Source organism: Gekko japonicus, unplaced genomic scaffold (genome assembly GCF_001447785.1).
Source record: "Gekko japonicus isolate JY-2015 unplaced genomic scaffold, Gekko_japonicus_V1.1 scaffold103, whole genome shotgun sequence".
Lineage (NCBI taxonomy): Eukaryota > Metazoa > Chordata > Lepidosauria > Squamata > Gekkonidae > Gekko > Gekko japonicus.
In genome coordinates this window covers 1,920,602-1,941,745 of record NW_015160210.1, presented here as the reverse complement: position 1 = coordinate 1,941,745, position 21,144 = coordinate 1,920,602, and positions in this window count along the sequence as shown.

Here is a 21,144-nt window from a genome sequence, read left to right as displayed (position 1 = left end):
TCTGAGACTCCAAGTGAAGGGCGGGGTATAAATCCAATCTCTTCTCTTCTTCTTCTTATGTCCAGAGGAGGGCAACAAAGATGGTGATGGGTCTGGAGACCAAGTCCTATGAGGAAAGGTTGAAGGAGCTGGGTATGTTTAGCCTAGAGAGGAGACAACTGAGAGGTGATATGATAACCATCTTCAAGTACTTGAAGGGCTGTCATGTAGAGGATGGTATGGCGTTGTTTTCTGTTGCCCCAGAAGATCGGACAGAACCAACGGGTTGAAATTAAAATCAGAAGAGTTTTTGGCTAAACATTAGGAAGAATTTCCTGACAGTGGTTCCTCAATGCAACAGGCTTCCTTGAGAGGTGGTGGACTCTCCTTCTTTGGACATTTTCAAACAGAGGCTAGATGGACATCTGACAGCAATGCTGATTCTGTGAACTTAGGCAGATCATGAGAGGGAGGGCAGGAAGGGTTGCATCAGTGCTTAATTCTTGTTGCCCTTTCTTACATGCCCAGGGAAATGCAGATTGCCACTTTGGAATCAGGAAGGCCAGTTTGGCTGGAGATCCTGGAGGGTTTTTTGTCATTTTCTGGGCATGGAACAGCAGTCATCAGAGGTGTGTGTGGGGGAGGTATTTGTGAATTTCCTGCATTGTGCAGGGGGTTGGACTAGATGACCCTAGAGGACCTTTCCAACTCTATGATTCTAACTCTTGTCTGTTGGTTAATATTGAGTATATGGCCAAACCCCTCATAGGCTCCCCTACCATTTGAAAAAGGAAGATTTCAGCCAGGCAGGTAAGGACTTTATAAGCTTAGCAGAGTTTGTCTCCCAGCACACATCAGGGAAGTTGAAGTCACCCATAACTACAAGGTCATATTGCTTGGATACACTGTAAAACGGCTCAAGGAGGGTAGCATCCACCTCCTCACCCTGGTCAGGTGGTCTGTAGCAGACTCCAACAACAATACTGTTTATCCTTCCCTTATCCTCACTGGGCTGCCTCCTGCCTCCTCAGTACTTCCTGACAAGCAAACTCTCTCCTCACATACAGAGCCACTCCACCTCCTCTTTGACCTTTCAGTTTTTCTTGCATAACTAATATCTATCCACTATTACATTCCAGTCATGGGACTCATCCCACCAATTCCCTGTAATGCCTACTAAATCGTATCTCTCTGTCTGCATTAGAAGCTCAAGCTCTTACTTCTTATTGCCCAAGCTTTATTATTGGTACAGAGGCCCCTGATGCCCTGCACCTTTAGCTCCATTTCACCTGACCTTCCCCGATAGGCCTCTGCTGTTTGCTCTCCTTTGTTGAAATCCCTATGTTGGTCATTTGTTTCCCCTTGTGGTGTCAATTTAAAGCCCTCCTAATTAATCTTCCCCCATTTCTGCCAAACACATTTCACACTGATTTTGACAGGTGAAGTCCATTGCATGATAGCAGTCCATCTTCCAGAAAACCTAGCCTGTGGTCCCAGAATCCAGCACCACAATTATCTTCTGTTCCTGTCACATTCCTCTTCCTTTGATGGAAAGAAACAAATCCAGTCCCTGGGGCTAGCTGCCCAAGAAAGCCCCTTTAAACAGCCGAGCCATGCTCAGCAAGCTGCCCCCGCAGCTCAGCTGTTTCAGACAGAAACCTGGTTTGGTTCATATGTGAACTGACTGACTTAGTGGTTTGCCCACAAACCATGAACTGAACTGCATTTTTGTGGTTCATGCCTGTCCCTAATCACCACTGATTTTTTTGGGAAATGGGGCATTCTAATGCCCAGAAGTCGAAGTTGTGCCTTCATATGCTGGTCTGCACAAGACCTTAAGAACCGTGGAAGAAAACAATGGAAAAACTCTACTGCTCTGAAGAAATTGGCAAGCTGATTTAAGCCATTGTCAATCTGCAGCAATGTCATTTTTTTTTTGCTAGCTCTACTCTTCTGTCAGCATCTGCAGAGTGACACAGGGAACCTTAGCAATTCAAGTTCTCAATTCACACCACAAAAAACTCAGTCCACTAAGAGTCTCTTTGTCAGAAGAGAGAGGCACTGTGCCATAAAAGTGTGATCATTCTTCTAAATTTATTTGGATACCACACACAATTCTTCTCCACAGAGAAAACAAAGAGTACATACTTATTGTTGGGATCATTTTTATCTCATAATTCTAAACCAAAGACAACTCTGTGTCCTTATTTTAAGGACTAAAACATGCAATATAGCTAGGCAGTTTTATCAGTACACCACTTTTTATGTCCTGAAGGCTTACAGAAGAATAGTCAAAGATTCTTTTAGTAGTTCAAAATACCACTTCACTGATACTATGGGACAGCTGTAATTTAATGTCACAAGTGGCTATTATTGAAGGATGGGTACATTCATTAACACATAAATTTTGAATGGGGAAATGACCAGTGCCTGATGAGTGAAGCGGACAACAGCATTTGCCCACCCCCACCTCCTTGGGATCAACCATGAGGGAGGGGGGAGTCAATTAAGGCTCAGTGTGGAAATGCCAGCCAATGGGGAGGCTCACAGGCTGGCCAGGCTTGGCAGCCACCACCTCCCTCCACAATTCAGTGCTGTGTGAGCTACGGGGAGGACGGAGCTGCTGCGCTGGAAGTGGAGAGGCCACAGGCCATGTGGAGCATCTTTGGTCCCAGCTGTGAGCACTCAGTCATCTGCTGTGGCTACCCAGAGTCTGAGGTGGCAGCTGGTGCGGGGAGTGCCAAGAGGGCTGGCGATGAAGTTCCTCCCAACTGCAGTGATGGCGTCCTGCTGCCTGTGGCCTTGAGTGGGGATGCATCGGCGGACAGGGACCTCCCTTGGAGGTGGAGGTTGCGGCGATCAGGCCTGCTTAGAGCAGGTGAGGTTTGGCAGTCCCTTCACTGGGGACGGGTGCTCAGTGTGGGGGGCTTCAGGTGGCCTACAGGTGGCCCTTTGGGTGTGAAGAGAGGGCTGCCACTGCAGTGGCCTTGTCGGCCTTCCCCTTGCCTCCTCCCAGTTCCTGGGAGCGGATCCAGCTTAACTCCCATCCATCCCTGCATCTGGGTGCATGGGGTCTTCACCTGCCAGAGTGTCTGGGGCTCACTTGGTGTTGCCTGCAGAGGGGCTTGGCTTTCTCCAGGGGGGGGGGCTTAGCTGGGTATCTTTTGTTCCATCCCCCTTAATATCAGTGGAGGGCTGGCTGGGTGCTGAGGGCATTCCTAGCAAGTGGGTCTGCAGTGAGGGGTAAGCAACCACGGACTACTGTGGGGCGCTTGTAATGGCTGTCACTTTTTTTACCCCCTCCCACGTTCAGTGACAGGTGGGCTGGTGGCCAGTGGCATTCTGTGTCTGAGGGGAGCACTCAGAAGGTGGGGCAGTCATGGGCTTTGGGGGTACAGATTGGGAGGGGGTAGCAGGTGTTGACAGGGGGCTCTGGGGGCTCTTTTGCCACTCCCGGTCATGCTGAGGGTGCTGGACTGCCTATGGGTGCACAGGGGCTGGGAGTAGGATTGTAGCTCAGGACTGCCTCCCAGGAATGGTGGTCAGGCACAGTTTCTCTTTATGCAGCAGGCGGGCGCAGTCAGGCCGCCTAAGAAGGTTGCTGTCACCCACACTTAATTTTAACATAATTTCCAGTACTGCTAGTTTTAAATCTCTTGAATTCATATTTCATTCCTCCCTCCCAAATTAAATAAAGAGTCAAAGACTTTGTTTCACTTTGCCATTTTGATTACAACTTTGAAAATTTGTTTGCCATAACATAGAATTGGTTTGTAGATTGCATGTCTAAAAAGAAAATTATAAATAAACACAGGATTTTCAGTCATTTCAAATGCATTGCCTTGATGGGCTTGCCATTGCTTGCCAGGACACCTCTGGTTGTAATACCCTCAAGATGCCAGCCAGGAGGGTGCTAGACAATGTGGTATCCTTTCTGCATTCAGGTTTCCAGAGCTGCACACTTCCCAGCATTCTTGGGATAGAATTGGCAGCCCTGTGGCACCCTGCTGGGTTCCTGGTGGAGGAACTGATCTTTATGGTTTGCACTTGTCTCTCTTTGTCTCCAGCTGAGGGGGCATGAAATATACTGGGTTCAAGACCGTGTAGTGATCAGCTCACAGTTTATTAGTGAATCAGCTCAAACTAAGGACAACTCTAGCAGGGCTGGAGCCCTGCTTATAAGCCCATAAAATGGAACACCACTCACATACCCACTCCTAACAATAAACACAATCATTGCATCCTAACTGGTGGCTGCCAGGATCCTGATAGTCTATTGTTTTATCTCCCCAAGCTCATTCTTCCTCTGGCAGCACTGTGTTGCAGGGGAAACTGTATCAGTACATAACAAGGCGTTTGAAAATATTTGGGGAAGCTATTAGACCTCCCCCTTACTCATGGCGCTGCCCCAAGGACAGTCTGGCTGTAATTTCCATTTTTAAAAAAAGTATGTGTGTATGTGTGTTTATATATGTGTGTGTGTGTGTGCTGGGTGGATCCTTTTAAGGATTTCCAACATTATACCTTGTTTGGCCTATTCACTAATCTTTGGGGTATGGTAGTACCAACATAAGAGCGGAAGCCACATCTTCCTACAGTACCTCAACACTGCCTTAAATGGGCAGCCTGTACAAATGGATAATTTGCCCTTTGTTTGCCTGCTGCATCGGCATATAGATGTTCAATGTTCATAGAAGGCCTGTAGTACGGGAAATGGCACGGCACTCCCTTGGAAAATCTTGATACCTCCGGTATTCCAGCCTACGTCCATGACACTTAAGCACAACACTCCTCTTCTTAATAAATTGTATCAATGTGCCATCTTCAAGGTATTGCATCATCTCCAGAATCCTCTTGCTCGCCCACTGTAAACACTGCTAGCTAGTAACTCATAAAACATATCAACGTATTTATTGCTTTTAACCATCGTGCCAATTGTGATATAAAATAACAGCAGAAGCCATTTTAACATCTGATTATTATCAAGGGCCAATTCCTCCAACACTGCCAAATGCTCTGCCATCAATTCATGTTTTAAAGTAATTAACTTTTGTTGTTTAAAATGACTATTTCAATTGCATTGCACTGAGGCCCGAATGATGCACACAGTCCCCTCTCCAGTTTGAGCTAACAGCATGACAACTGGTTAAAAGCGGCTCCAGCTTGCAGTGGCTTCTGTCAGTTTAACGGATCTCCATGTTTAGGACTGCCTTGTGCTAACTGCTCATTTTAAAGAAGAATCCTGGTGGAACACAGACACAGTATGAAACCTTCATATGGGGGCACTACATGTGAGTGGGTTGGTAGTGGGCTCATGTCAGTACAACTTAGGAGGGTTCTCCAGGTACAGGATGTTCGTTTTTCAGGCAATCAAAAGTGATCAATATCAACATGGGGTAGAGATTAAGGTAGGATCTTGTATGGAGTTTGACCGTTGCTCAGTGATGGCTCTCCACCAGTGCTCAGTGCTGAGGGGCTCGGAAGAGGGTACTATTCCGGCACTGTGATGCCAGACCCTCGACCAGGTTTTGGGCCATGGGGTTGGAGTCCACAGTGCTACAAGTCTTACGTTCATCCGCTTAACACATGTGAAAGATAGTTTTCTGCTGTTAACTGTGTTTTTCTTCCTACGTAGGCATTATCCAGAAGGGAATTGTTGACTATGAGAGCTTGAAGTAGCCACCTTTGAAACTATGCACATATTGTTGAAAACCATGTACTGAAGACAAACAACTACAAACTGATGTTTGATAAAGACGCAGAGTCGAAATGGACAGTCAAGCCTGGGAAAGTTTGTCCTGCTTGTGCTGGTCTCTTAGTGTATTCAGCTGTTGAAACAAAACAACAATTAAAGCAGTATCTTCATTGTTAATTAATTATACTGTGAACTTGTTCAGCAATGTGTTTCTTGCATGTTTGATCTTAATTGCTGGGTCCTATGCTGTTAACTGTGTTTTTCTTCCTACGTTGGACTGGCCGTCGTGTGGGGTGGAAGTCAGCATTTGCAACCACACTTTGGTCTTTTGAATGGCCAACTAGGCCAAAAGGAGGCTCATTGTTTCACAGTGGGGCTCAGTGAAGTAGCCTGGCCTCATCCCACGGTTCTTCGAGGACAGATGGGGGCCCTCCACATCAAGTACTGTTGATCCACTGGTGTGGACACAATCTTGGCCTTGTGAAAGGGGATGCCCTGGTGATTCAAGCAAAGGGCGACCTGGAGCTCAGCAGAACGGTTGGCCTGGCATGCGTGCCAAATGGACTGGGAATGATCTTGGCCTTGTGAATGGGAAGGCCATGGTAATTCAAGCAAAGGCCAGCCTGGAGCACAGCAAGTGCAGGTGGTTTGGTGTGCATATCAGTGGCCTGGAAACAATCTTGGTCTTGTGAGAGGGGAGGCCCAGGTGATTCAGGCAAAGGCCAACCTGGGGCTCAGTGGAGCAGGTGGCCTGGTGTGCAGACTGTGTGGTCTGGGAACAATCTTGGCCTTGTGAAAAGGAAGGCCCTGGTGATTCAGGCAAAGGATGTGGCACGAGAACAGCCAACACCAGCGTGTTAATCTGAGCAGTTTCTACAGTTGCTGGACTTGGGTTCAGCCCATCTGAGGTTCAGCATTTGGCCACTGGAGGTCCTGGGCATATCGGGCTTATGTGTGTAAGCGGTGACAGCTGAAGGTTCATTTCTTTGCAGGATGCGGAACAAGAACAGAGATCACCAGCATGTTGATTTATGAGGAGGGGAATGGAGGAGGAGTGGCAGATGGAGGATAGGGAGTGGCAGATGAGGGAAGGAGAATGAGGGAAGGGTAGCAGGTAGAAGAGGGGGAGGGGGAGGCAGGTGGAAGAGGGAGTGTGGGGGTGGGTAGGCAGGTGGGGGATGGGTGGCAGGTGGGGGAGGGAATGTGAAGGATGGGGAGTGGGGAAGTGTGGCAGGTAAGGGAGGGCATGTGTGGGAGGGATGGCAGGTGGGGAGAAGGGAGGGGCAGTGTAGGGGAGGAGGAGCTGTCACTTTGATGGAATATTCCCCTTACATAGCACTCAATATGGACTAATATCATCCAAAGGAATGTAAAAACGTCTTAGCTTCTTACAGGGTCCCCAGGCCTGATCCACAGGCCTTTGGCTTTCACTCTTTTGCTTGCATCTCTGACAAGGACGAGTCTTAGCATTCAAAGGCTCACAGCCCCTAGCTCTCAACAGCAACAGCAAAAGGCAGGGCCAGCAATCAACCCCAGACAAACAGACCCTCCTCAATCAGCAACATATCAGACAAAAGAAACAAACAGAAATGACTGTCCAGCAGGCTACAAGCACCCACTTACCCTCAAACACTGTCCTCTCACACAACAATCTCAGTTAATGTTCCCCAACAGTTTTGGAAAGGCAAAAAAACCCACTCACTTCACCAGCAGCTCTCTTTTGTGCTCCTTCTCCCAGCCCAGCTGACTTCTTCATGCCAAACAGATGCTCCACTGAACTATGGACCCTCCCCTTCTGCCTTTCTCTTCTTGGCATACCACACATGCATCCCTCAGGATGGACTCTATTTTGGATTACCTATGGCTGAATACATCTAACTATGGTTGAATACACCTTACAGCTTCCACTGTTTGTTGATTGCTTATTCCCCATCTTGCGTAATTTGCACTTGCATGCTTTATTAGATTTAGCATATTTTCTAATTTTACTGTAGTTCTATCACATTGGCTTTCCATCTATTTATTTGATTTGATTTATATACCACCCTCCCTGGACGGGCTCCGCGTGGAGTCCAACAATTAAAATACTACAATTATAACAAGGTTAAAATAGTCTGCACAGAATAGTATAGTAAAATACCATGTAAACATGGAGCGATCAGATGTTAGATCAAATCCGGTGTCTAATCAGATGTCTAATCAGATCCAGGCCACTGGTGGGTGATTGGCCAAAAAGCTGGGGGGGGGGACATCCGCCGCCTCAACCAAATGCCCAGTGGAAGAGCTCCGTCTTGCAGGCCTTGTGCAACTGCAATAAGTCCCGCCGGGCCCTGATCTCATAGGGGAGCTCATTCCACTAGGTGGGGGCCAGGGCCAAAAAGGCCCTTGCTGAGGATAATCGAAAGTCCCTGGGGCCAGGGACCACCAAGAGATGTTGATTTGTGGACCTCAGTGCCCTCCAGGGCTCATATGGGGAGAGGCGGTCTCAAAGGTATGCTGGACCCTGGCCATATAGGGCTTTAAATGTAAGCACCAGCACCTTGAAACGGATCTGGAATTCAATAGGCAGCCAATGCAGTTCACGCAGCACTGGGTGGATACGAGCCCATGAAACAGTATAAGCAATCACACAGTGAAGGTAACTATCTAAGAGAAAACTGTGTGTAAAGGGACGTTACAGTAGCAAAAGCTAAATGGTAGAACCTACAAAAACTCAATTTACTAGGATTTTACAAAAAGACAAGAAATTCAACAGATAAACCCGAGGAACCAACAGGTTAGTATATCAATACCACAGGTAAACTCAATATAAATAATTCAAGAAAAATTCAATAGGTATATTCAGAAATCCAATAAGTAAGTATGAGTACAAAAAGACTAAAAGCCTGGTGTACTCCAAGGCTTTCTGATGAGGCTTTACAAATAGCAGAGGAAAGAAGGAAAGCGAAAGGCAAAGGCGAAAAGGAAAGATTTATCCAACTGAATGCAGATTTCCAGAGAACAGCAAGGAGAGATAAGGAGGCCTTCCTGAATGAACAGTGCAAAGTAATAGAAGAAAACAATAGAATGGGAAGGACTAGAGATCTCTTCAAGAAAATTGGAGAAATCAAGGGAGCGTTCCATGCAAAGCTGGCCATGATAAAGGACAAAAACGGTAGGGACCTAACAGAAGCAGAAGAGATTAGGAAAAGATGGCAAGAATACACAGAAGAACTATACAAGAAAGACCTCAATGTCCTTGACAAACACGACGGTATAATCACTGACCTTGAGCCAGACATCCTGGAATGTGAAGTTAAATGGGCCTTAGAAAGCATTGCTAACAACAAAGCTAGTGGAGGTGATGGTATTCCAGTTGAGCTATTCAAAGTCTTAGAAGATGATGCTGTTAAAGTGCTGCACTCCATTTGCCAGCAAATTTGGAAAACGCAACAGTGGCCACAGGATTGGAAAAGGTCAGTATACATTCCAATCCCAAAGAAGGGCAATGCCAAGGAATGTTCAAACTATCGCACAATTGCACTCATATCACACGCTAGCAAGGTCATGCTCAAGATCCTACAAGCTAGGCTTCAACAGTACGTGGATAGAGAACTACCAGAAGTACAAGCTGGGTTTCGAAGAGGTAGAGGAACTAGAGATCAAATTGCCAACATTCGCTGGATTATGGAGAAAGCAAGAGAGTACCAGAAAAACATCTACTTCTGCTTCATTGACTATGCTAAAGCCTTTGACTGTGTGGATCACAACAAACTATGGAAAGTGATGGCGAACCTAAACAGCATGATAAAAAGTAGAGACATCACCCTGCCAACAAAAGTCCGCATGGTCAAAGCAATGGTATTCCCAGTAGTCATGTATGGCTGCGAGAGTTGGACTATAAGGAGGGCTGAGCGCCGAAGAATAGATTCTTTTGAACTATGGTGCTGGAGAAGACTCTTGAGAGTCCCTTGGACTACAAGAAGATCAAATCAGTCAATCCTAAAAGAAATCAACCCTGACTGTTCCCTGGAAGGCCAGATAATGAAACTGAAGCTCAAATACTTTGGCCACCAAATGAGAAGGTAGCACTCACTGGAGAAGACCCTGATGCTGGGAAAGATTGAAGGTCAAAGAAGACGGGGAAGGCAAAGGATGAGATGGTTAGACAGTGTCAGCGATGCAACGAACATGAAATTGAGCCAACTTCGGAGGACGGCGGAAGACAGGAGAGCCTGGCGGGAGATTGTCCATGGGGTCGCGAAGAGTCGGACTCGACTGTGCGACTGAACAACAACAACTCCAAGGCCAGCTAGATACAGCCTCCAACAGGTCTGGCAGGATATTTGCTGGTGCATTAGGTGGACGGTACACCAACCAAATGGCCAAACTCTCCTCAGCCTCCCACACTAGGCCAACACATTCAAGGTTGGCAATCTTTGCCTTGGGGAGTGGCCTGAAGGAGAAAGCCTCCTGGATGAGCAACGCCCCCCCCCCACCAGTCCAAGACTGGTGAAGGACAGAGGAACTTGGGTGGGGGGGACAGTTGACTTAGAGTGACCGTTTCACCCTCCCTCACCCAGGTCTCAGTCACGCAAGCCTGGTTCACTGCCTGTTCCATCACATAACTCTGTAGAACAGAGATCTTCTTGTTAATAGACCTGGGACATTTCAATTCCAAGCCTAGTTCTATCATCCTATCCCTACAGCCAGCATCTCTTGAGATGAGACAGAAGTTGGAAGGGGACCGAGCATATCCATATCTCCATCTCCTTCCCTTGTTCCACCTTCTCCCACCACCATTTATCCCCCACCCCATTAGCACTGGGATCCCCAACCCCAACATAAACTCCACCAGCAGATCTTATTGGCCTGACTCTGGGCCCACCAAACATCTGAAGGCAGATGTAATAGAGGATCTCCGTCCCAATCCTAGTAGACACAAGGAGATGTTCTCCTCCAAGTACTCCCCAACTGCCCTCCCCAATATCAGCAATTCCCATTAAATTAACAGCACTAATAATCTGATTCCTAACTAAATGTAACTTCAGTCTCCAATTCATCAATCAAATTAGCAGAGGGGGAAATCAGAAATATTTACCCTATTGCACTCTCACCCACCCCACTAAGAAAACTACCTAATAAATTGATCAATATAAAATCCCATTAATCAATTTATGCAAAAACCTAAGGCTACATGATCATTAATTGGAAAGAAAAAAATCAATCAAAATTAGCAAAAAAACTGATATGACAAGGTAGGGTGAGTAATACCAGAGGGGTCTCAATCTCACAAGGGGAGCTTATGTATGTTCAATAAAGATCAAACCTAGTTCAACTGAGAGTTGCTGTCTCTTTCTTTCTCTGTCCATGAATCCACCTAAATACTGCCACTTCCATTTCCTATTGCACCTGTATATACACAGATGTTGGGTCCCTTGCCTTAGCATTGAGAGGTGCACATGAAAAGACCACATACATGTAGTCAGCATGTTTCTTGGTAATACACTCCTTTGTCTCACTTCCAATGAAAGTCATCCATCCATCAGGGTGACCAAGGACATTTCAATTCCAAGCCTAGTTTTAAAGCTGAACTAAAACAGGTCTAGACAATTCAACTCATACAACAATGTTTGGAATGGAGTTGCATGTTCATTAGCCACTAAGTACATTGCTCAGAACAAGGATATGAATGATAATTATTGGTTGCGGTCACACGGGCAGGAAAATGCGGCGGCGGGGGGGGGATCATGGCTGTTTGCCCCGGGGCAAAATAACGCGCAGTTGAGCGAGCAGATGTCCTGTGGAGGTCCCATGGTAGGGGGGAGGTGCCGATCACACCACAATCCTGCGGTGCGGCAAAGAAGCGCCGCGGCAAATGGGTGGGTTTTTCTGTACTCTGAGTGTGCGCATGCTCCGTTGGGTGCTTGTGCGCATCCATGGAGACTTGGGAAAAAGAACCTTTTAGCGAGGGGACATGGGTGGGTGCCGGAACTACCACCGGAAATGCAATCAGACGCCTGCTCATGCCCCGTGGTTTCCAGAAACTAATACCTCGGAGGTACTAGTTTTTTACTGCACATCTTCGGCGAGAAGCCTCAGGTGAGCCACGGGAGCTCTACGCTTCCCAGATGTGGCGGTGAGATCGCGCCCGGAAAATCCGCCTATCTTCCGTCTCTCTAGCGTGGCTAATGTTCCGTGTGACCGCAGCCATTGTATGGCAGTGGGTGTAGTATAGCCAGAAGATCCTAAGATTGTCTGGAAGTCTGAAACTCTAGCTCTTTTTGTGGCGAGCTAGGTTTGTTTTTTTTTGGGGGGGGGCTGAGATAACTGTGACTGACCCAAGGTCATCCACCTGGCTGCATGTAGAGAAGTGGGAAATCGAACGTGGTTCTCCAGATTAGAGTCTGCCGCTCTTAACCACTACACCAAACTGGCTCTCTTAGACCAAGGATATTTGAAGCAGACAACAGTTATTTAAAACATCCACATCTGTGGATACCTTTTTCAGGAGACGTTTCATTACCACTGAGGTGGCTGGTAGTACCTCCTCTCCCTGAACCCAACCATTCAGTCCCCTTTGGCAAGATGTTAAAAGCCCAGATAAGCAAAGGTCAAAGATGTGGTTGACCACACACTTCCAGGATTGCCAAATACCTCATCGACCTGGGCTGCTCAATGAAGAAAAGAATGGTGTTAAATAAACTGACAATACAACTCACTGAAAGAATGCAGAAGGAATGGAATTACTAGACCTCTGTGCAGTGACTACTTAGTTTCTTACTTCTGTGAATCTGTTTGTGTCACAGTAAGCCCTTTTATCTATAGGAGGTTCCAAAAACTCAAGTTCTCCTCCTCCTTTATGAGAGATGCATATGGGGACATCAAGACATTAGCTAGTATAAACATTAAGCTCTACTTGTGTGTACAAAGGTACACAGTATCTACACAACAGATAAGAATACATTAAGGTAAAGGTCCATTACTATGAAATTCTTCGTATACTTTGTTCTGAAGTTCTTCCCAGATTTCCACATTACCAGAGAACTTAAAAGAATGTGGTATGGCCGGACAGTTCACTGAACCCTGTGAATTCTCATCATATAACATACATACATGCTCCAGTAGACTTCTGAACTGGGAAATTACTAGAGCTTGGCATTCTCCTTAAGCTCAGGGTTTTTCCTATTTCAAAGGACACTTCAACTATTAGTTAAAATGACCATGCCTTAAAGAATCAAGTCCAGTGTGGGATGGCTACAATACAGGGAAGGCAGCTGAATCTTCCATTAAAAATGAACAGCTACAAATATATACGTATAGTGCAAATTCCCCCTCCAAAATGGAAACTGAACCCATTTACACCCTTAATGCTTGTTTGCTAATATCTTTATTTCCCCAGTAGTAACTTGGACTCAAACTATAGTCCCAGTTCAAACGAAAGTGAGAAAGAAGAATCATTTTTATCCCACTTTCTCTCCAAGGAGCTAGAGGTGGTGTATATAGATCTTCCTCCACTTTATTCATACAACAACCTATGAGATAGGTTAGGATGAGAGAGTGAATGACTGAACTACAATCACCCAGTGAGCTGAACAAGGGTTTAACTCCCCCCAGTTTTAGTCCTATACTTCAACCACTACTTTTTAATGTTTCTCATGGTGTCTATGTTCTGGTTCCCATTATGATGTCAACATTTCAGCAGAATAACAGCAACAGCATCCCAATCTGAGATATATTATCATTCTTTCCTGCAAGAATTTGCCAATTTTTCAGTTCTCAGAAAAGAGATTCATTAGGCTGTGTATGAATTGATTTTTCTTTCCCTTTGTGTTGATTATTTTTGTGTTGTTTCAGATTAGATAGTCCTTGAGCCTTCTCGCAGGTGTTTAGTTGAGGAGCTGTTTTTAATCTGAATATATTATTTTGGGGCTTGTATGCTCCTTCCTCCTTCATCCCTTACATGCAGGTAGTTAACACATGATTTCCTCATCCCCTTATGTTTATTATCTTTTATCATTTTTTTTTGGCTGCTTCTGCCTTTGCAGCTGCCTTCCCCTGTAAGAAGTAGAAACCCGCCAAGCTAGGGCGTTGGCCCTAGCAGATGTAAACTAGCAACTAAATGGTTTTAGACCTTATTTTAGCCATTGCAAGATACTAAAGAGAGTTTATTCTACTTGTATTAGGAATTGTGTTAGGGATTTTTATTGAGGGTATTGAGGGTTTTATAAAATTTTAATAGGAGGAGGGGGTATATACATGTTAACTGATAAATTATTTATAGGATAAAGTAAAACTAAATTCTGACCTTGAATGAGTTTTGATTAAAATATTAAGTATGAGTAAAAAGAGGCCAATTGCAGATAATTCCCCAGAACCATTACAGTTTACAGGCTGGATGTTTTTAAAATCTCCTAAATCATCGATACCATGAATCCTTTTGAAGTTTTGCTGCATAAGACTGATGATGGTTGTAGGGAGTCCTTCTGTTCCCAAGTTTTTATAAACCAGACGCTCTTGATAGCCAACACTTGAAAAAAGCATGAGAAATGGGATGTAGTTGCAGGTAATTTGGTTGAATGGAAATGTCTTTACAGAAAGGTCAATTATATTTATAAAAACTTCAATTTGCTGTTAACTTTGTAATTTGAACGGAAGATTCTAAATGATCACCTTATTGAGCAGGTACATTCTTTTTGCTATGTGAGATACCATTTTCTGTCCTCTAATACATGGATTGCACTTACAATTATTTGCTTGAGAGAATTAAAATTCACCTGTTTTGTCATTTTAAGGTTTTTTCATATATTCCTATGGCTCTTGCAATATATCATGCTAAGATCTGCTCTATGGAACACCTTTATAGGTATCTGCAATTTCTGCAGAAGTTGAATCACCTCAGGCTTCCTTTCTTTGTGTCCTATTGCAAAATGTGTTTCAAATGCCAACTTGCTTTTAGAAGCAGGCTGTAGTTCCATTTCATAGAAGCCTTGGACTGCCAGTTAAATTTAGATTATTTTTGTTAGAGCGTGATTCTTTGCCAGTTTTACTGCAGTGGTCACAGTGGGACATGTCATCTTGGAGCATCTTAGTAGATATGAAATTAAGGAGCATCGGAGTAGCTTTACCATCTTTGGACATCACAAGTGATAGGGAGAAATCTTTTGAATTGCTAAGGAAGCAAATTAACCAGGACACTAAGGCTGCGGTCACACACACTAAATAATCCACTTTCAATGTACTTTTCAACTGGGTTTTACTGTGTGAACTGGCAAAATCCTGTTGGAAATTGCACTGAAAAAAGTTTTGGAAATGGGTCCATAGTTTGATGGAGAAGATATTAAGAGCAAAGATTCCATTTACTCCAGAGGTCTTGCTGTTGAATATATTTCCAAAGGATTATGAAAAAGAGAATAGGTATTTGACTGTTTATATGACGACAGCTGCAAGAATCTTATATGCCAAATATTGGAAAACTATGGTGATACCAACAAAACAGGAGTTTGTGAATAAACTTTTTGAAACAGCAGAAAATGATAAACTGACTTTAGAAATGAGACTAAGCAAAGAGTGGACATTTCAAAAAACATGGAAAAAGTTTTATGATTGATATAATGTAAATATAATAGAAGATTAGGCAATTATAGCACATTGGACTTGAGAACACAGAAGACAGAAGAATGGAAAGTGTCTAATAGAGCATTTTTATTAATTAAGTAATTGGATATAAGCATACAATGTAACTGTACTCTTAGTATATATGTTATGTGTAGTAGAGTGTCTGTAGTGTGTAGATTTGTTTGTTGTAGATTGTAAAAAAAAATGAATAAAAGTGTACCTATGGGTACTTAAAAAAAAGAAAAGAAATTGCAGTGAAAGTGGATTAAAAGTGGATTATTTAATGTGTGTGATCGCAGCCTAAAAGAGTTTGTTCTGCACTTTACTGGGGCTTTTCAACCCCTTTATTTCCCATCCAGCAACAATATTTGAACTTTCTTACAGTCCCAATATATTGTCAGCTTTTCTTTCTAGCCCAGATAAATGCACTACCTTTGGCAGAAACGGTCATCTATTGTGCTGGAGTCAGATATCCTGTCCATGCAGAAGAGCAGACACTGAATCACTAACTCATTTCTTCTTTAGTTGTGGTTAATATTCCACTCAAAGGGCTTGCTTCATAACACATTGCCAAGTATCCTGTCTGCTCGTATGATTTTCACCTTTTATTTCTCTTGGCTGGTAGTGATAAGGGAGTCACACTCTCTGCTCTTAAAGTTAGGAGCCTGTATTTATCATCTAAACCTAGGGACTGAATGTTTTCTTTTTTATTTATTTTAAATATTTAATAATTTGGGACTTGTTTTATTCACCCATGTGCTTTGTCACATAGGCGCTCGAATTTCTGAACAGGAATTCTCAGGAAAGAGATTGTGAAACACAATGAAGATGAAAATGTTAATTGGGACGGAATAACACATTAAATAGAAAATGTGGGATTAAGAAATGAATAGCTAAAAGGGGTCTACATAATTTTCACATGCAGAGGCATGGCCAGCTTCATACTACTTGTTACTTACTGTCTCAGCTGTGACTTTGACATCTGCCCACAAAACCAGAATGTCCTGTCTCCAGGGACGCCTAGGAGCATTCAAGCGGTAGTGTAATGGGATGTTGCTGAAGAGGTTCAATTGAGATGCTGCAGCTATTTTAAAACCAGTTCTGTTGGGAGGTTCAAAGAGGAGAGGTGGGGGTAAAAAACCCAGACACTGCTGTGGAATAGAGCATTTGTCTATGTAAGGGCAGACCTTAAATATATATACATCCATGAATCCATAAGGAAGGACTCAGTCCTTCACAGCTATGCCACACAACCAGGCTTAGTGCTTAAATGAGAACAAAGATTGAGTCCGGTGACATCTGTAAGACCAACAGTTTTATTCAAGGTATAAGCATTCATGTGCATGCAAACTTATTCAGACACGAAAGCTTATAAAACTTTGTTGGTTGTAAAGGTGCCACTGAACTCAAACTTTGTTCTGCTGCTTCAGACTAACATGGCTCCCCACTTGAATCTGCTTAAACGAGAGTTATTTAGGATGGCTCCTTCAAAGTCACAAACTTTTCTTAGGAAACTGTGAGCCTTAACCACAAAGCAGTTACTTCTTTGGAGGTTTTCAAAAAGAGGCTAGATGGCCATCTGACAGCAATGTTGATTTTGTAATCTTAGGCAGATCATAAGAAGGACAGCAGGAAGGGTTGCATCAGTGCTTAGTTCTTGTGGCCCTTTCTTACATGCCCGGGGAAATGCTGATCACCACTTTGGGGTCAGGAAGCAATTTTTCTCCAGGCCAGTTTGGCTGTAGATCCTGGAGGGTTTTTTGTCATCTTCTGGGTGTAAAACAGTGGTCACTGTGGGTGTGGAAGGGGAGGTATTTGTGAATTTCCTGAACTGTGCAGGGGGTTGGACTAGATGACCCTGGAGATCCCTTCCAACTCTATGATTCAATGATTCATGGGACAAGAGAAGACCCTGTACATACTCATTAATGACACTTTCCCCCATCACTACATACAGCTCTCAAGCACTTAAAGAACTATCAAATTTTAGTGTGCCATAAGCCTTTGCAGCAGCGTTGCCAACAGACCTGGAGAAAAATGACCTGTCCCTTTAGTAGAGGATTAATGTATTGAAATTGGCTTTTCATGACATGGAGGTAAATAAAATCACTTAGTAAATAAAATCACCTAGTCAGCCTCCACTAAAGGGAATGGACACTCCCCCACCCCGGCAGTTCACAATTCTACTGTGTTTCAATACAAGCTCCGATGACAATATACAATTTGATTAAAAAATGATTTGGCTCAATAGGGACAGAGTGGCTAGCTCATTTCCAAATTGTTTGTGTTGAGAAGTTTATAATACCACAAAGGGATTCTTGCTTCATCAACACTTGGGAGTGGTCCACACCCACTGAGAAGGGCTTATTTCCTTCTATGCTCCGCATAGTACTGTAGCATTTTGTAACAATTCCCCCATCCCCAGAACTAGGGTTGCCAGCTGTTAAACTGATTCCTCTAGCTGTTCCTTTAATATCAGCTTGATCTGCAGCAAATACCAGATGATGTTATTTGCCTACATGCTACGAAAAGCTTCACATTTTCACATACTGAGCCTCTGTTAAAGAAGCAGGACTTTCTTTCCCTTGTCCTTCAATATACAAGGTTTATTTTCCAAATCCCAAACCATCTTTGTTGCTCTCCTCTTAACCTTTTCCAGTTTGCCTTCCTCTTTCTTAGGGTAGCACCCCATGCTGGACACAAGTCCTTAACACTGATTTCCTCACTTCTGAGTGTTGGTTTCTCAGTGAAGTCTTCCTCATTTGTTCGTCAGGCTCTTCCCAGATACTACTGTCACATTCCTTCCAGCCAACAGAATCTAATTTGGTGTGATCTTTCCCCTCTGCAGCTTAGAGATTTCTTGCATCACTGAGCGGGGCTTCATGGACGGGGGGGGGGGGTGATTTGTGAATGTAGGCCGAAATACCAGGAGTTTCATCTGGTGGCCCACAAAAGCTTATGCCACAATAAATGTGTTGGTGTTAAAATACCACAGGACTCTTTTTCACTTTGGTTGCAAGATTTTCCCATCACTACATCTCCATGCTGTCAAATTTCTGCCTGCCTTGCAGGTGTTAAAGATGCAAGAGTCCTGCCATACAAAAGTTAGCAAGAGTCCTATGGCACCTTAAAGTCCAAGTTTTTTTAAAAAAAATTCCAGGATAAGCTTTTGTAGACTAGAGACACCTTCTTCAGATACAAAGTGTACATCTGGAGGAGTGGACTTTAGTTCAAGAAAACTTATGTGGGAATGTAAAAATGTGTTGGTCTTCAAGGTGCTACAAGCCTTCTGTTTATTTTTGCTGCTACAAATAAACATGGCTACCCCTCTGGAAATTGGTAGCCCTATGGCAAACTAATAAGAGATGATGTAACCTACAGCAAGAAAAACATGTGGTAATTTTCTAATCGGTTATATTATGTGAACATACAGCATGGTGTATTACAATTCCTTCTTTGCAAGACTTCATACTTCAAACGAACAACTCCCTTGACACAATGAAAGGAGACATTCTGAAGCACCACCAAGAGCCTCCTGAGGCTCATGGGCCATGCATTTTCAACTGCAAGGCCAAATAAATTGTTCTACAGGTCTTTTTAAAAAAAAAATATCTGTTAATCTGATATCAGTTCCTTGTAGTGCAGACATGGGAACAAAGTGCATCAACTTCAAAGGTATCTTGCTGTCTTTTTCATGATTTCCGCCTGCAGCCCTGCTAATGAGATTGGCTGGAGAACAGCAGGGAAGGAACAGGGAAGAGGCAGGAAACAGGGACAAGTGGGAAGGGAGAGTGGCAACAGTGTGAGCCTTGTGACCTTTGGAGCCACACGCTGTGACTTGAAGATCTTGTGTGTGCTTGGCAGCCTTGTTGCCACTGACAGATAAAGAACTTTAGAAACCAGCAGTACAACAGAGGTGTACTGGACTTTGAGAAAATGAAGCAGAATCAAAATGTACTTTGCCTTACATGGCTATCATCTTTAATTTATTGGAAGAGCACCCATCATCTCCATTTAATTAAAAAGTAGGCATTCAAGGTTTTTTGAAATATCTGTATCTCTTTTTACCTGTGGGAGTCGCAATAAAAAGCAACGGATTCCTTTTATTACCCCTAATTAGTGATGGATTGACTATTAGCCACAAACTACAGGGTGGATCCCAGTGGCCTGTTCTGATAGTGGCAACTCTTGCTAGTGGCACATGGAAACTTCTACCAGTGCAAGAAGCCCTTCAGCAGGTGGTGGAGACTTTCGTATGCCAGAGAAAGTGACCACCGTGAGCAAAACGGATCCCTAGGATTCTATATTTATTAAATAAAAAAGAAACTGAACCCATATACAGATGAAACAACCTCACTCCCATAACTATAACAATAAATTTCCCCTTGATGCATGATACATAGCCTTTGGTATATTTTGCCAGTGATTGATGGTTACATACAGGAAGACGTCATAGGGGTTCTGAAAGAGAAGGCTTGTATTTCAGGAGATGTGACATTCTCTGAAGATGCCTGAAAACAAATTGTGATATGACATACATCAGCATCATTTCTCGGTTCCTCAGATGCTTTAAACCAAATCATTCTTCACCAGATCTCACTATTGTCTACTCTGACTGGTAATACCTCCTTCAAGGCCACAAGCAGAGGAAGATCTTTTTCAACCATTGCTTCCTGAGATCCTTTAACTGGGGGTGCCAGAACTAGAGATGAAGCCTTCACCATGGAAAGCATTTTTCTGGACTCTCAGCTCCACTGTTCCTTCAGCAACAACATTTAACACTGATTAGAAACCTTAGTTCATCCATAAGCATAACAGAAGGATAGGGAATGGGTATACTTTGCCATTAAATTGAAGAAAGTTGGGAAAACCACTAGGCCATTCAGGTTTGACCTAGATCACATCCCTTATGAATAAGTGGAGGAGGTGAAGGACAGGTTTAAGGGACTAGATTTGATAGACAGAGTGCCTGAAGAAATATGGATGGAGGTCCGTGACATTGTACAGGAGGCAGCAATCAGCACCATCCCAAAGAAAAAGAAATGCAAGAAAGCAAAGTGGTTGTCTAATGAGGCTTTACAAATAGCAGAGGAAAGAAGGAAAGTGAAGGCAAAGGTGAAAAGGAAAGATTTACCCAACTGAATGCAGTACCCAACTGAATGCAGATTTCCAGAGAACAGCGAGGAGAGATAAGGAGGCTTTCCTGAATGAACAATGAAAAGTAATAGAGGAAAACAATAGAATGGGAAGGACTCTTCAAGAAAATTGGAAAAATCAAGGGAATGTTGGCCATGATAAAGGACAAAAACGGTAGGGACCTAACAGAAGCAGAAGAGATTAGGAAGAGATGGCAAGAATACACAGAATTTAATAGAGGAAAACAATAGAATGGGAAGGACTCTTCAAGAAAATTGGAAAAATCAAGGGAATGTTGGCCATGATAAAGGACAAAAACGGTAGGGACCTAATAGAAGCAGAAGAGATTAGGAAGAGATGGCAAGAATACACAGAATGACTATACAAGAAGGACCTCAATCTCCTTGACAACCACAACAGTGTGATCACTGGCCTCAAGCCAGACATCCTGGAGTGTGAAGTCAAATGGGCCTTAGAAAGCATTACTAACAACAAAGCTAGTGAAGGTGATGGTATCCCAGCTGAGCTATTCAAATTTCTAAAAGATAATACTATTAAAGTGCTGCACTCCATATGCCAGCAAATTTGGAAAATGCAACAGTGTCCACAGGATTGGAAAAAGTCAGTTTACATTCCAATCCCAAAGAAGGGCAATGCCAAGGAATGTTAAAGCTATTGCACAATTGCACTCATTTCACACTAGTAAGGTCATGCTCAAGATCCTACAAGCTAGGCTA